At 36.9% G+C, this 14,185-nt stretch overlaps 1 long non-coding RNA gene across 1 annotated transcript; it reads left to right on the top strand.

Annotated features, from left to right (window-relative positions):
- Window positions 1–490: 490 nt before the first annotated feature.
- LOC142826717 (uncharacterized) lies at window positions 491–5,367 on the top strand. The gene is made up of 3 exons (XR_012900926.2): window positions 491–599; window positions 1,502–1,547; window positions 3,572–5,367. It is a non-coding gene; the product is annotated as an uncharacterized LOC142826717 (long non-coding RNA).
- The last annotated feature ends 8,818 nt before the right edge of the window (window positions 5,368–14,185 follow it).

The raw sequence follows: 14,185 nt of genomic DNA, 5'->3' as shown, positions 1-14,185 counted from the left end.
GTGTGATTGGCAATTCAGTCGAGCCGGGGGAGGGGAGAACTGCGACAGCATTGCTGATGCTTTGCTTTGATTTCAGGACAACAGATTCTGGGCGCTAGTGCCATCAGCCGAGACCCACAGGTGCTGTCTCACCATTTGTGGTTTTGTAGTTCTTGACTACCCTAGGATTGGAGGAAAACCCTATTGCCTCATGGAGCTTTAGGATTTACAAGGCTAGTTTTGTTGACTTCATTGAATCTAGAGCTAGAGAAGGTCCCCAGCATGTTTGGTCCATCTCTGGCATTAGGTGGTGACATATGTAGTGTCTGTGGTGCATCATGTATTGGCTTCAACCATAATCCTGAGTCATTTTGTTTGGAGGCTGGCAGGATTTGCTGTCTCAGATGGAGCATTCTTATTAAGGAAGCACTTAGAGGGATGGTCCAGAGATGACAGATTCAGAGTAGATAACAAGCATCCTGTAATCATAGTAATTTTGTCCGAATTCTTGAAAGTCTTTCCTAGAGAATGCAACCTTGGGACAGAGGCAATTCTGCTCAGCCAGCAGGCGTTGGTGCATTCAAGATTAGTGAGCTGGTGTCACTTCTTCACCACAAAAGGTGAGGATCGGCCCAAATTCTCTTAAGTGCTTTAGAAGCTGGAGGTTCAAGCTTTACAAATTGCTCTGTAGTACTTAGAAGAAAACCATAGCTTGCAACTGGCTGAAATCAGGTATATGGTAAATAAATAATTTTCTGTGGTTTAAACTTCCTGAGAAGAACCACACTTCTGAAACTGGACACAGCACTGATTAATGATATCAACACAATCTAAGAACTCTGTAGGCTATTCTTGAACTTGTAGTGCAGTCAATCAGATATTGTATGCAATTTTCTGTTTCCACATTGATTTATCTGAAATGAGTTCAAGATTAAAGCATTAAAAAAGATGTGTGTAATTTGATCTAACATAATGACGTATCTTGACAATTGTTGATCATGAAGCAGAAGGAAGAGTGCCCTAAAACGCCAAAGCATGCCATTATTAGACCACGATATACATACACCTGTAGAGCCTTGTTACAATTACAAACAGATTTTTCTAAAGAAAAAATTCAACATGAGGGGGAGAAAAATATATATAATAAATTCAAAGAAATTACTTTAAAAATTAGGAATTAGGCTGAATTTAAGGAAAATATTCTCAAATATTTACATAAGAACATAAGAATGGTCATAATGGGTCAGACCAAAGGTCCATCTAACCCAGTATCCTGTCTACTAATAGTGGCCAAAGCTAGGGGCTCCAGAGGGAATTAACAGCTTCTGGCAAACAGAGACTCGGGACACTTTAGAACATGGTTTTGCAATGTTAGAAGTTTAAAATAGTAGTGGTTTATGATTTAAAGAGCTATAGTTATAAAATGAACAAATTACTCATTCTCTACAGTGTGCTTGAAACTGCTAATTTTAAAAATCTGGTAACCTTTTAGTAATGCCCTGATTCTTCTAATTTTATTCAGACAGAGTAAGGACAGTCCTCTGGAACAAATCCTACTAGGACTACACGTAAGTAAGGGGAATAATCAATCTGAGTAAAGGAAACAGAATCAAACCTTATTAACGAAATTATTATTAAATTAAATAGTTATGGCCAGATCTGATAACATTACTCCTGTTGACTAATACCTTACTCAATTAATAGTCCTTTTTGAAATCAATGAATTCATAGACTAAAATCATAGAGTCATAGAAATGTAGGGCTGGAAGAGGCCTCAAAAGCTAATCTAGTCCCTCCTGTCACTCAACGTATGTCTAGATTACATGCCTCTGCCGACAGAAGCATGTAAAATAGGCTACCCGACATAGTCAATGAAGCCAGGATTTAAATATCCCTGGCTTCATTAAAATAAAAATGGCCGTCAAGATGTGCCGGCTCAGCTGCTCGTCGGCACAGCGCATGAGTCAAGATGCAGATCGGTCGACAAGGGAAGCCTTTGTCGACCACTCCCTTATGCCTCGTGAAACAAGGTTTACAGGAGTGGTCGACAAAGGCTTTCCTTGTCGACCCATTCATGTCTTGACTTACGCGCTGTGCCGAAGATCAGCTGAGCCGGCACAGCGCGGCGGCCAATTTTATTTTAATGAAGCCAGGGATATTTAAATCCCGGCTTTATTGACTATGTCGGGTAGCCTGTTTTACATGCCTCTGTTGGCAGAGGCATGTAATCTAGACATACCCCCAGAGACTTGATTAAGTATTTCCACACCGAAGGCCAATCGAGCCCAGTATCCTGTCTTCCAACAGTGACCAATACTAGGTGCTCTGGACAGAATGACTACCTTGTTTGTCTAGCCTGTTCTGACAAAACTTCCACTAAATGGAAAAAATAGCATCCAATTCTGACCCTGAACTAAAATGGTGTTTATACAGTCAATTTTCTACGTTGATATGAAGATTGCCATGAAAGGCCAAAACTTTTGCTCCAAGTTGGTAAAGGGTCATTTTTCTGAGCCTATTGAGTAACTAACTTAAAATCTCATTTGCAGTTCAGGACAAACGATTGCCAATTTGTTGACATTTTCAGAGTAGTTGAGGTTGAGAGCCTGATCAGAAAAGTCTGCTCTTTAGAACAAGTAAATAGTTTCTCTCTGAGTTAAATGTTTAAGTCTTTTCCACTGACCAAAATATAACAAGTATTTTTTCCTTTGAAAGAGTCAGCTTTTCTGATTTGAGCTTTCAAATAAATGTGGGGTTTTGATGTGTTCTTCAGGGGAACTGTATTTGAAAATTGTAGTCCAGCACCATAATTTTAAAAAATGATTAGAGCAGGGTCTTGGGTGTTTTAATTTTTGAATGCTTACCCGGAGATACCTTGAAGTAGCCTGATTTTCATGGGATTCATGTGCAGCAATTGTCTTAAGACCATCTAGAATATCTATGTTGTAGGCATGAATTTATAAAGTGTAAAATTTTCTTGTTTATTTGGCTGGTTGTTTTATTATTTTAGAAATTATCATTCTGAATTGCTTGAGAAAGGCAGGAATTCCAAGTTATTTCAAATCAGTTACAACTATTCCAATTTTCAAATATGATTCTTTAAATTAGACATCCAAACCTTTCCATTGGCTTCACTGGGCTTTGGATTGGCCCTAAATGAAACTTTTTATATTACCATTTTTACATCTTTTAAAGATAGAAAACATCATACATATGGATGAGTGTAATCTATTCCTTGTTTTATGGATTCACAGTCCATGCAAAACAAAATCAATGTGATGATCCTGAATGAGCTGGATTATGTGAACCATGTTTATAGCTTCTATCAGTAGTTAAGGCTGTAAAAACGATCTTATTTTAAGTAATATTGAGTCTGTTCTAACTTTGTCATATACAACAAACAAAGGTTCTTTTTAACCTAATAATTCTCAAGTTTAGTCTTGGGTCTAAGAAAATAATGTATTGGCAATTCTTAAGCAGATTAATCATGCTGGTTTTTGAATTTCAAGATAGCAAAAATCTAACATGTTTCTGACTTTTAGAGAGAAGTCCAAAATGCCTATGTGAATTAACTCATTCTGTGCTATTCCAGCGAGACAATGAACTTGCATCAAGTAGCTTTGCAAAGAGCTGACTGTGTGCTGAAGTCACTGAGTCAGGCAGCCTGAGGAGAACTGGTTATTTGTTAGATTGCTGACACCTGCTTGCGTGACAGAAACAAAGGGGAGAACTGGTTCTAAAATAGCAGATCTTCAGAGAAATGGTGCAGCAGCTGAGATACTGCATAACAATAATCTATAAAGGTGGGTGAATAATAAAAAGTATTAGCAAAGATTTATTCATGTTAAAAATAATGATTCATGTATGTTGTAATCACAACCCTTTTTATTTGTTGTCCTACAACATGTAAACAAATGACTTTTTTAATTAATGGAAAGAGAGAGAGAGAGAGAAATCCATGTATTTACACTCAGTGTCATGAATTCTCATACAAATACGTTTTCACACGATGTTAACCCCCTAAGTGACTTCTTCATATCTTCCTCTTTATAATATCCATGCAGGCATAGAGTAGAAATAATGCCATGCTACCCAGGTAACAAATCACTATGCTAAAAGGTTAATAGAAATGTGAATAATTGAGGCATAGTTTCAGTGAATATTTAGAACTAGTGAGTGATTCATAGGATGAAAATGGTTCACATAAACATGAATCAAATATTTTTCAAAACATTGAAAAAACTTGAAAACTATACAAAGAGTGCAAGGAGACATGGGAAAATGATGAAAAATAAATATAACTAAATAAAACAAAAAACTTTTGTGAACTACATAAATATTTTGTTAAAGTTTTGGAAAAAACTGTTGTCAGATTCTGTTCTGTAACACAAGTGTAAGTCTAGAATAGCCAATGTCAGTGGAGTTACTGAGGCCCTCACTACAATGGGATGTTACGCACTGGTGCAGCGGTGTCAGTGCAAACCTCTGGTATAGATGTGATTTACATTGGTGCATTGCTATTTGCACTAGTATTGTTTACTCAATAAGGATGCAACCTCCTACTAATCTACATGATTTACAGTGATGTAGTACAATTTATGCTAGTCCTACTAAGTCAAACCCGTGCAACCTAGTTTAGACACAGTTTACACTGGGGCACTTCACCCTAAACAGATGCAACTCTTGATATAGACATAATTTAAACTGGTGCAGTTTGTGCCAGTGTATAGAGTCAGAGATTCCAAAGGTATCATTGTAATAATCTAGACTGACTCCCTAAACAACAGACACTGCAGAACTTTTCAAAAATAATTTATAGAGTACAACTTTTAGAAAACAGCTAATCTTGATTTAAAAGTGGTCAGTAATAGAGAATCCACCACAACAGTAGGTAAATTGTTGCAATGGTTAATTACCTTCACTGTCAAAAATATGTGCCCTATATGTGAGACCTACATTCTTAGTTGCTAGATGTAAGATTTACATTTAGCCATAGTAAAAAGCATATTTTTTGTCAGTGCATAGTTTATCAAGGAATCGAGATCTCTCTACCAATGATCTCTCTACTGCTCTCTTTGTGTGTCATCACCTTTCCCATTGATGATTTAATGTTTTCATCCAGGTTAGTAAGAAAAATTTAGAACTTTAGTAACTGCTGTCTAACATCATTCTAGAATAGTAGTGGAATGAAGAAAGTATTACATGATATGACTGCATCATATTTCCCTCTAATTACAGCACAGAAATATGTATTGAACACTTCTTCCTTTTCTGCATTATGATTAATAATTCTATAATTTCCATTTAGTAATGGGCCCCAGCCATTATTAGGAGACTTTTTATTCTCAACATATTTAAAATCCTCTCTTTTTTATTGTCCTTTCCTCTGCTGAAAATGGATATCTCCTTGTGTCCTTTTGCTTCCCTTATCAGTTTTTTTTTAAAGCACCTGGTATATATGTTATTGTCCTGCTCTTTAATCTCTTTGTGGTCAAATGATAATCACATGTTTGTAAGTTACCATTAATTTTTAGGTATGTGATTGATCCCTATTTATTGGTCAAGATGTGGCCTAATATAGAACATAACATAAGAACATAAGAACGGCCATACTGGGTCAGACCAAAGGTCCATCTAGCCCAGTATCCTGTCTGCCGACAGTGGCCAGCACCAGGTGCCCCAGAGAGGGCGGACTGAAGACAATGATCAAGCGATTTGTCTCCTGCCATCCCTCTCCAGCCTCTGACAAAAAGAGGTCAGGGACACCAATTCTATCCCCTGGCTAATAGCCTTTTATGGACCTAACCTCCAGGAAATTATCTAGCTTTTCTTTAAACTCTGTTATAGTCCTAGCCTTCACAGCCTCCTCTGGCAAGGAGTTCCACAGGTTGACTACACGCTGTGTGAAGAAGAACTTTCTTTTATTAGTTTTAAACCTGCTACCCATTATTTTCATTTGGTGTCCTCTAGTTCTTCTATTACGGGAACTAATAAATAACTTTTCTTTATCCACCCTCTCCACACCACTCATGATTTTATATACCTCTATCATATCCCCCCTCAGTCTCCTCTTTTCTAAACTGAAGAGTCCCAGTCGCTTTAACCTCTCCTCATATGGGACCCGTTCCAAACCCCTAATCATTTTAGTTGCCCTTTTCTGAACCCTTTCCAAGGCCAAATATCTTTTTTGATGTGTGGAGACCACATCTGTACACAGTATTCAAGATGTGGACGTACCATAGTTTTATACAGGGGCAGTAAGATATTCTGGGTCTTATTTTCTATCCCTTTCTTAATAATTCCCAGCATACTATTTGCCTTTTTGACCGCCACTGCACACTGTGTGGAAGTTTTCAGAGAACTATCCACGATAACTCCAAGATCTCTTTCCTGATTTGTCATAGCCAGATTAGCCCCCATCATACTGTACGTATAGTTGGGGTTATTTTTCCCGATGTGCATTACTTTACACTTATCCACATTAAAATTCATTTGCCATTTTGTTGCCCAATCACTCAGTTTGGTGAGATCTTTTTGGAGTCCCTCACAGTCTGCTTCTGTCTTGACTATCCTAAACAGTTTAGTATCATCTGCAAACTTTACGACCTCACTGCTTACCCCTTTCTCCAGATCATTTATGAATTTATAGAATTCTCCCATGTTGGAGACAGCACTCTTTGAGTTAGGAAATTGGTATCTATAATAATTAGAAATTCCAAGAGTATTTCAATACTGGCAGCATGAGACTTCCAGAATATATCACTCAAATTGAAGTATCAGAGGGGTAGCCGTGTTAGTCTGAATCTGCAAAAGCGACGAGGAGTCCTGTGGCACCTTATAGACTAACTGAAGTGTAGGAGCATAAGCTTTCGTGGGCAAAGACCCACTTCGTCAGATGCATGTCAGACACTCCCCGTCACTCAAATTGAAGTCCACCATGATTACGCAAGTTTCCCACCCCCCTGCATATTTTGTTTTTAAATTAAGGTAAAGTGCATTGGTGCAAATCTTGTTGTACTAAATATGAATTCTGAGTATGCTGTGGTGGGGAGGGGCCACACAAGTGCAGCTGCTTTGGTGGCTAAAACTTTACTGTAGACAAGACCTACGAGACAAGGAAAAGCGCAACAGCAGACGTCCAGAAAAAAATAGGTCAGTGGAGTCAAAGTAGCTTAGAAGTAAAGGAAAAGGGGATTATTCACTGTTTGGATCTAATTGATCAGGATTGATGTTATAACTAATGCCACATGAAAATAATGGATGCTAATATCAGTAAGAGAGATACCCTTTAGAGTTTTTTTCATTTAAATAAAATGTAGAGAATTCCAAAGTTGTGTTTGGAAATTAATTAAAAAATGAAAGGTTTACTTAGACGATATTCAAAAATACACGATCAGACTAGAAAAAGAATTATTGAGCAGATTTAGAGATATATCATTTCTTTCAACAAACACTTCCATTTTAATATTCAGTGAGTCAGTCTTTCCTGTCTGGAACACATTGAATTTAAACAAGAATTTGGCCTTAGTACAAAAATTAGTACCATAACCAACCACTAAATTAATGTTAACTAAACACTCCATCAAAGAATGTATCTTCCAAAAGAGCTCATCCACATATGTTTAGCTCTAAGTACAAAAGGTAGCCGCAACATACAAAATTCATTAAATTTCTTCAGTGGACAGGACAGTATTACAATTCTAAGAAAAAATAGTATTTTTCTGTCATGAAATTATAATCTACTTAATTTATTTTTTACCTGTTGATTCTTTTGGATTCATGTGTGATCGCATATATCTAAAAATATGCCAACTGATCCATTTGTATCTCCACCAAAAGGGTTCAGAGTGGCTGATGTTCCACACAGTTGCTCATGTACACACACAGTTACATACTCCTTGAATATTTATCAACCCCCCAAAATGGTATAGTATAATGGTGGGAGAGAAGTCAACACATTCCATTTTTATCTAGTGAATGTTGTGTTCATTGAAGGTACTGGTTTGGTAGGCCTGTATAGGGGACAATTGCGGAAGAACTCTGTACGTGTGAAGTATAGGGGTGGTGAGGCATGCATTCTCCCCCTTTTCCTATTCCCACCCACCCCATTCTCTACTACTGATGAGCCAGAAGCAAGCCTCTAGGAACATACGCCATTGTAGCAAGAACAAATTGTAGATAAGAGCGAGACCATAACAATCTTTTGTTACCTAAATATAGCGATCATGTAAACAAAGTCAAAGGACAAGCAGTACAGCTGAGCCATACTGTAACAAGCGATGAGTAACCCCCAGAAACTTCCAAACTGCCAAACAAGATAGACACGCTGTATTTAAAGCTGCACCAGAGCACAGCAATTTGGATGTCACCAATGGGCTTTGGGTACCGGCGCCTCGGAAGCTGAGACAGTCTCCCATTTCATCCGCAGCCAAAACGGGGTTCCTCGGCTAGCAGAAGGGATGTAAGAATGCCGCTTTTACTATCATGTTGTTCTTTTAGTTAAAGGGCACGGCTGATAGCTGTCAGAAAATAAACTGCCTGTGTTTGACCAATACCTGGGTAGCATGTCTTTGTACTTTGAGAACCCAGTGTCGGACCTGAGACTTACTCTTGCTGGCAACTCCCTGGAATCTGAGTTCCTCTGTTCACAGAACAGCTGTGGCATGGACTGTGAAAATGTAACACTGCCTTGTTAAACCGCCTCAGCCTTAATGTGGAGGGAACATCCGTGTGGTAAGTGACTAGTTCAGATTCCGTACTTCTTCAATCCCCGGTCCTGTAGGCTGGCACAACCAATGAAGATGCTGATGGCATTACATGAGATATTGATACATCCCCCTAAGAACTGGAGTGAAACCACCAACTTATTTCACATAAACCACATAACAGGCATTACTTGGTAATATGTTACCAGTTCCTTTTGCCATCTATCCCTCCAAATAAATTTCACAATATATGGAAATTAAATCCATAGTTTAAATGCCCCTGTTATTTCATATGGATCTTTTAAAAGTTTCTGCTTATCTCTCTGTTTCAAGGGCTGAAAACTACAGCAGTTCACATAGACAGATCTGCCTATATTAAGAAAACTGTGCAACATTCCTATGGCGGTGAGATGCAAAGGATTTGTACTCTACAAAATTAAAATTAAGTATTATGCAGGCCCAGGTTTCTGATCTTAGAATCTCTCCTATATCCTGCAATCAAGGGGACTTTAATATGCCAAAGAATTGCAAGAACAGTTGCACAGATTGTTTTTTCTAAATCTGAGTGTCACTTGGAATGATCAATTTATGGACCTGCAGGACATGAGTGGTGTATAAAATGAAGAATAATGTAGACAAGGTTGATTTAAAACTTCGATTCTTCCATCAAATTAGAAGAACAAGGGGATACTCCAGACAATCAAAAGATGGGACATATAAATTGATAAAAATAAATACTCTTTCACACAACATGCAATTAAACTGTGGAACTCTTTGCCACAGGAAGTCCTGGAAACCAATAACTTCGCAAGATTGAAAAAGAGAGTGATATTATATGGATAGCAGGAATATCCAAAGTTGTTATAATTATAAAAAATTAGCTTAAGGGATGTTAAACCTCTTCTGACAGGGCTTAAGCCAATCTCTGTCTCTGATAGATAAGAATGAGTCCTAACATAATTACTGGTATTCTACATCTGCTCACTATAGGATTCCCACACTTTTGTGAAGCATCTGCTTATTTTGACCATTACCAGGGACAGGATACTAGATGGAGCATAGTTTGATCCACTAGAATAATTCCTATATTCTTAAGGCATTTGCATGGTTTATTTTTTATTTAACCATACTTTAACCTATGGGTCTAGTAGCAATTAGTGAATTTTCAAATGAAGAGAAAACTGGCTCAATTATAAAAAATAGCACAATATGATATTTATGAAGTGCCAATTTTGTGTAATTAGAAAAAAAATCCGTAATTATCTGTGGATCTATTCATTAATATTTGAATGTAGGTAAATAGAAATGTCATTTATTCATTAAAATTCAAGAAAACAAAGGAATAGCTGAGGATTATTATGCATTTGATTCTAACCCTATGTATCTTGCAACAAGGTGGTTAAGATAATGATACTGGTAGTGCTCAGATGAATATAGGTTGCTTTCTTTGATGTGTTGGATAATATTCTCCTGCTGTATAATATAAATAATAATGCCAGCAACCACAGTTAGAAACCAAACGACAGCACAAGAATTAATCGCTTAATAGCTGTAACTATTAGTGTAAGGCAAAAGTGATCCCACTAAGTTATATAAAGGTTACAGGCCTCTTGGTTTATTTACTACCATGAAAAAAGACATTTATCAACGCCTAATTATCACCACCATACAATATAATTTTTGTCATATGATCTAACTATATAAATATGAGTAAAAGAATTCCAGACAGACCGTCAAGCTCTGAGTTGATCACAGTGCCACTGAGAAAATGTGTAAATGCCTTTTAAATCTCCTTACCAATAACTGTTACGAATTGTGATCCTGAGACAGAATGTTTCTGATTATTTGAACTCAACTATTAAACTTTCATTGCTGTTAGTAATTTCAAAGGTAAAGCTGACTCATGACCCTGAATGCAGATCTATAATTATATGATGAAGGCTGTTGACCTCACAAATATATGTCAGGCATCCACATCTCACAATTAGTGCAAGATCTTGCTGGTGATAGGGCTCAAAACATTTGACTACAGAGCCAAATGACAGTAAGTTCAAGAAAGCACAGAGCTATTGCAAGTGCTTTGGGAGTGTTTTATTGGTTTGATCTTGGAGAGTCATGAATACAACTATTCATCATTGTGTCTTTGCTTTAAGTAGATCATTGCATGTCCACTAAATGTTGCACTGAACACTGTGGCCACCATCCAGCAGATTCCATAAACACATGCTTAACTTTAAGCATGTGAGACCTAGTAATGCTACTGACTTCAACAGAATTTCACCCCTGCTTAAACTGACCAGGGACCGGAGCATGTAGCACTTTACCTGATTAGGTAGCAAATCCCGGGGTGTGGATGGGAGAGAGTGTGGAGTTTACTGAACCTTTTTTTCCACTAGATTCTTGTGGAGATTGCTTTGAAAGTATCACAATTTCTTGCAAGATTTCAGTTGATGTGATTTTTCCTTTTGCGAGTTTGGTTGCATCCTAAACTTTTGTCAGGCTAGTGCATGTTTTTTAGCTCTTATAAAAAAATTATTTAATTTTCTAGTAACTATTTCATTGCATACTCACTGCAGATGAAGTTTTTGCAGGTAACTAAAGTAAACTTCCCATGGTCTGTTTAATTATCTTTATTTTGGAAGACCTATTCACAACTCTGTATTCAAATCTGGATTCAATTTTTTTCACTTAAAACAAGGATCTTTTAGAAAAGGATCTTCTTCATATCTATGTAGTGTATAGTGTATCCTCCCAAAATAATTGCATGTTCAGAGGCTTTACAAGTAAGTCCAATAATAAGTGTACAAGTTACAATTAATCAACTGTGTCTTTTTAAGAAATTGGGCACCTGTGTCAGTCTTTTCTTTGTCATGAATAATTTAAATTCAATAATGCAGATACTTTATACTTTCCATATAGTTCAAATTAATTAAAATCTTCACAGGCTTCATGTGAGGAACTTAGGATGTAATTACAATAGTTATTAATGATTTTGTATCAAGTTGTTATGATTACCTAAGCTACTGAGAGGTTTAGGTAACTCTTAAGTGAGTCCATTGTGCTATGAGAAGTAACTCAATGAACACAACCCTTCCTCCACAGCTAATTTTATGAAGGAGACAGGACACACATTAAGAGTTTTCACTGGTAGATTAACTCGTGCAACTGTCACTTCTCTTTAAAAATTGTTTGGCTGTTTACAAGGCGGCATCATTACTTGAATGTTCCTTATAGCACTGGTATCCCAGAAGCACTGCAAGCAGAACCAAGGCAAGAGCTCAGATACATTGAGACACAGAGATTAGGATCTCCCTAGCCCCCATTCACGTAGCCCCTAGTCTTTTTAACACAGCCCTCTAAAAGAAATAAGTCAATTGCAAATTGACTTACTGTATGTACATTCACTGGTACACTTCAACTTTCTGCTGTTGAGGTAATGCAAAACAGCAGGAAACCCAGTTTAACTGGCTACTTTTCATTGCTTGGGTATATGTGAATTTGCCCTTCAAATTTAAATATTTATGAGATAATATTTTTCATACATATCACAAGAAATAGCACATGGCCATGGTTTCTTTGCATTTCCTGTTGAGCGTGTGTGCATATAAATTTGATGCATTTTAAAAACTAAGGAAATTCCCAGACAAAAAATTGCATAAATGTAGAGCTAAAGTTTAAGCAAGGATTAATTTAAGGGCAAAACAACATTATCAGAACATTGTAATTAGCCTCAAGGTAAATGTTATAATTTTAGGAAATTGAAGATTAAAAGAAATCTAAATATATTAAGGTAACAAATACCTCGTTAAAGTGGAAAACAACTTTTCTCTATGAGAGTGAAAAATAGGGGAAAAATTCGAATATGTAATTTAAAATCAGTTCATCTAATCAGAGACCATAAACACCAAAATCCTTAACCATAATCATAAAGTTATTGCATGGTTGTCACTAGTAAGGAACAAGTTAAAGTGTTCAAATATGTAATGAGGGCCAAATCTGTAAGTGAATAGTTAGAATATGCTGTGAAAGATATTGCTGGTGTTTTGACACTTTCGCATGTCAGCCTTACCGTATAAGGATTTTAATTCAGGCTATCAACAATCATTCAAGGTGATATGTAATTTAGTACAAAGCAATGTTGGGGATTTATATTGATAACTCATTAAGCGTTTACATACCATACCACAATCCTAGTTTAAATGAATGTTATGTAATTAAAATGCATTATCAAATATAGATAGATATGGAGAAATATACATAGCGGCAATCATTATATTATGCTTATGGCGAGGACAAAAAATGTCCATAGGGGTATTATACTCTTCTTGCTGCTGGCTAGTGCTGATTTGAGTTTGACAGAGTCATATTTCTATGCTAATCCCATTTAAAGCAATAATCCTTTGTGCATAAATATATATTGTAGTAATTAAATAATATTTAGGGTTCCTGTAGAAGCAAAAAATAAAAGCAGACAAGGTGTACTATGCAACTCTAATGGAAAAACTCTCCATTCTTACTTCACTGAAATTGGTATTGAGCTTGACAATGCACATGCAATTGGGTCTTACTTGTATACTTCAAGGGTTCCATGCTATTTCTACTTGAACCCACTTTTTGATGTGGCTTAGCTCAGCGGTGCTACCTACCTCTTGTTATGCAGTTGAAAAACTGTGGCCATTAAAAATAGGATACGGTGTGATTTTGTTTTGCAGCACTGCGTGGAAAATCAGTTGCTGTTCATAACAGCTCTGTGGTTGGTTGATTTATAGCAGGAGGGTGACTTCGAATTGACAAGCAGGCAGTTCATGAAAAAGAATATTGTATCTTTAAGGCTTTCTGACTGATTGTGTTTAACTGCGCTACTCAGCAGGCAGTAATTAGGCTGTATCTTTGCTGAGAGACTTAAAGCAAGGACTATGTTGCTTTGTGCACTTGATTTTTTTTTTTTTAAAAAAGCACAACAATTTCTGGATTTGAACAAATGGGATTTTACTGTGTTTTAGCCAGTATGGGAGCAAACAGAAAGCAGACCCCTAGAGGCTCCTAAAGTTATCTTCCCATGCAGATAGTCTCTGGGGAGTTATGGCTGCTTGCAAAAGGAAGCAATGAGAACCATTATAGAAGCACATGACACTATTGCTGAAGGTCAGAGTGGTACTGGAATAAAAGAAAGGCTGCTGATACAAAGTGACATGGCTGCCATGTCTTCTGGCCCAGTTCACAATTTTGATTAGACTGTAGCTCAAATACATTGTTAATGTGATTAATAAATAAAAGTGCATTATAATCATCATGGTGCTTCCCCAGAGGGTTGAGGGGTGGGGGAAGGAGGGAAGAAGAATGAGAATCTTAGATTTAAAAAAAAAAGGAAACAGGATATCCAGGGAAAATTGCAGCCTGACGAAATGTGTGATTTGGAAATACTACTGCAGTTTTATGAAGTGGTGAACAATTGCAAACAGTGTCACAATGCATGTGAGAACAACTCATCAACCTTTTCC

Source organism: Pelodiscus sinensis, chromosome 2 (genome assembly GCF_052426305.1).
Source record: "Pelodiscus sinensis isolate ZL-2025 chromosome 2, ASM5242630v1, whole genome shotgun sequence".
In the NCBI taxonomy this organism is placed as follows: Eukaryota; Metazoa; Chordata; order Testudines; family Trionychidae; genus Pelodiscus; species Pelodiscus sinensis.
This window is presented reverse-complemented; position numbering and strand designations above follow the sequence as displayed.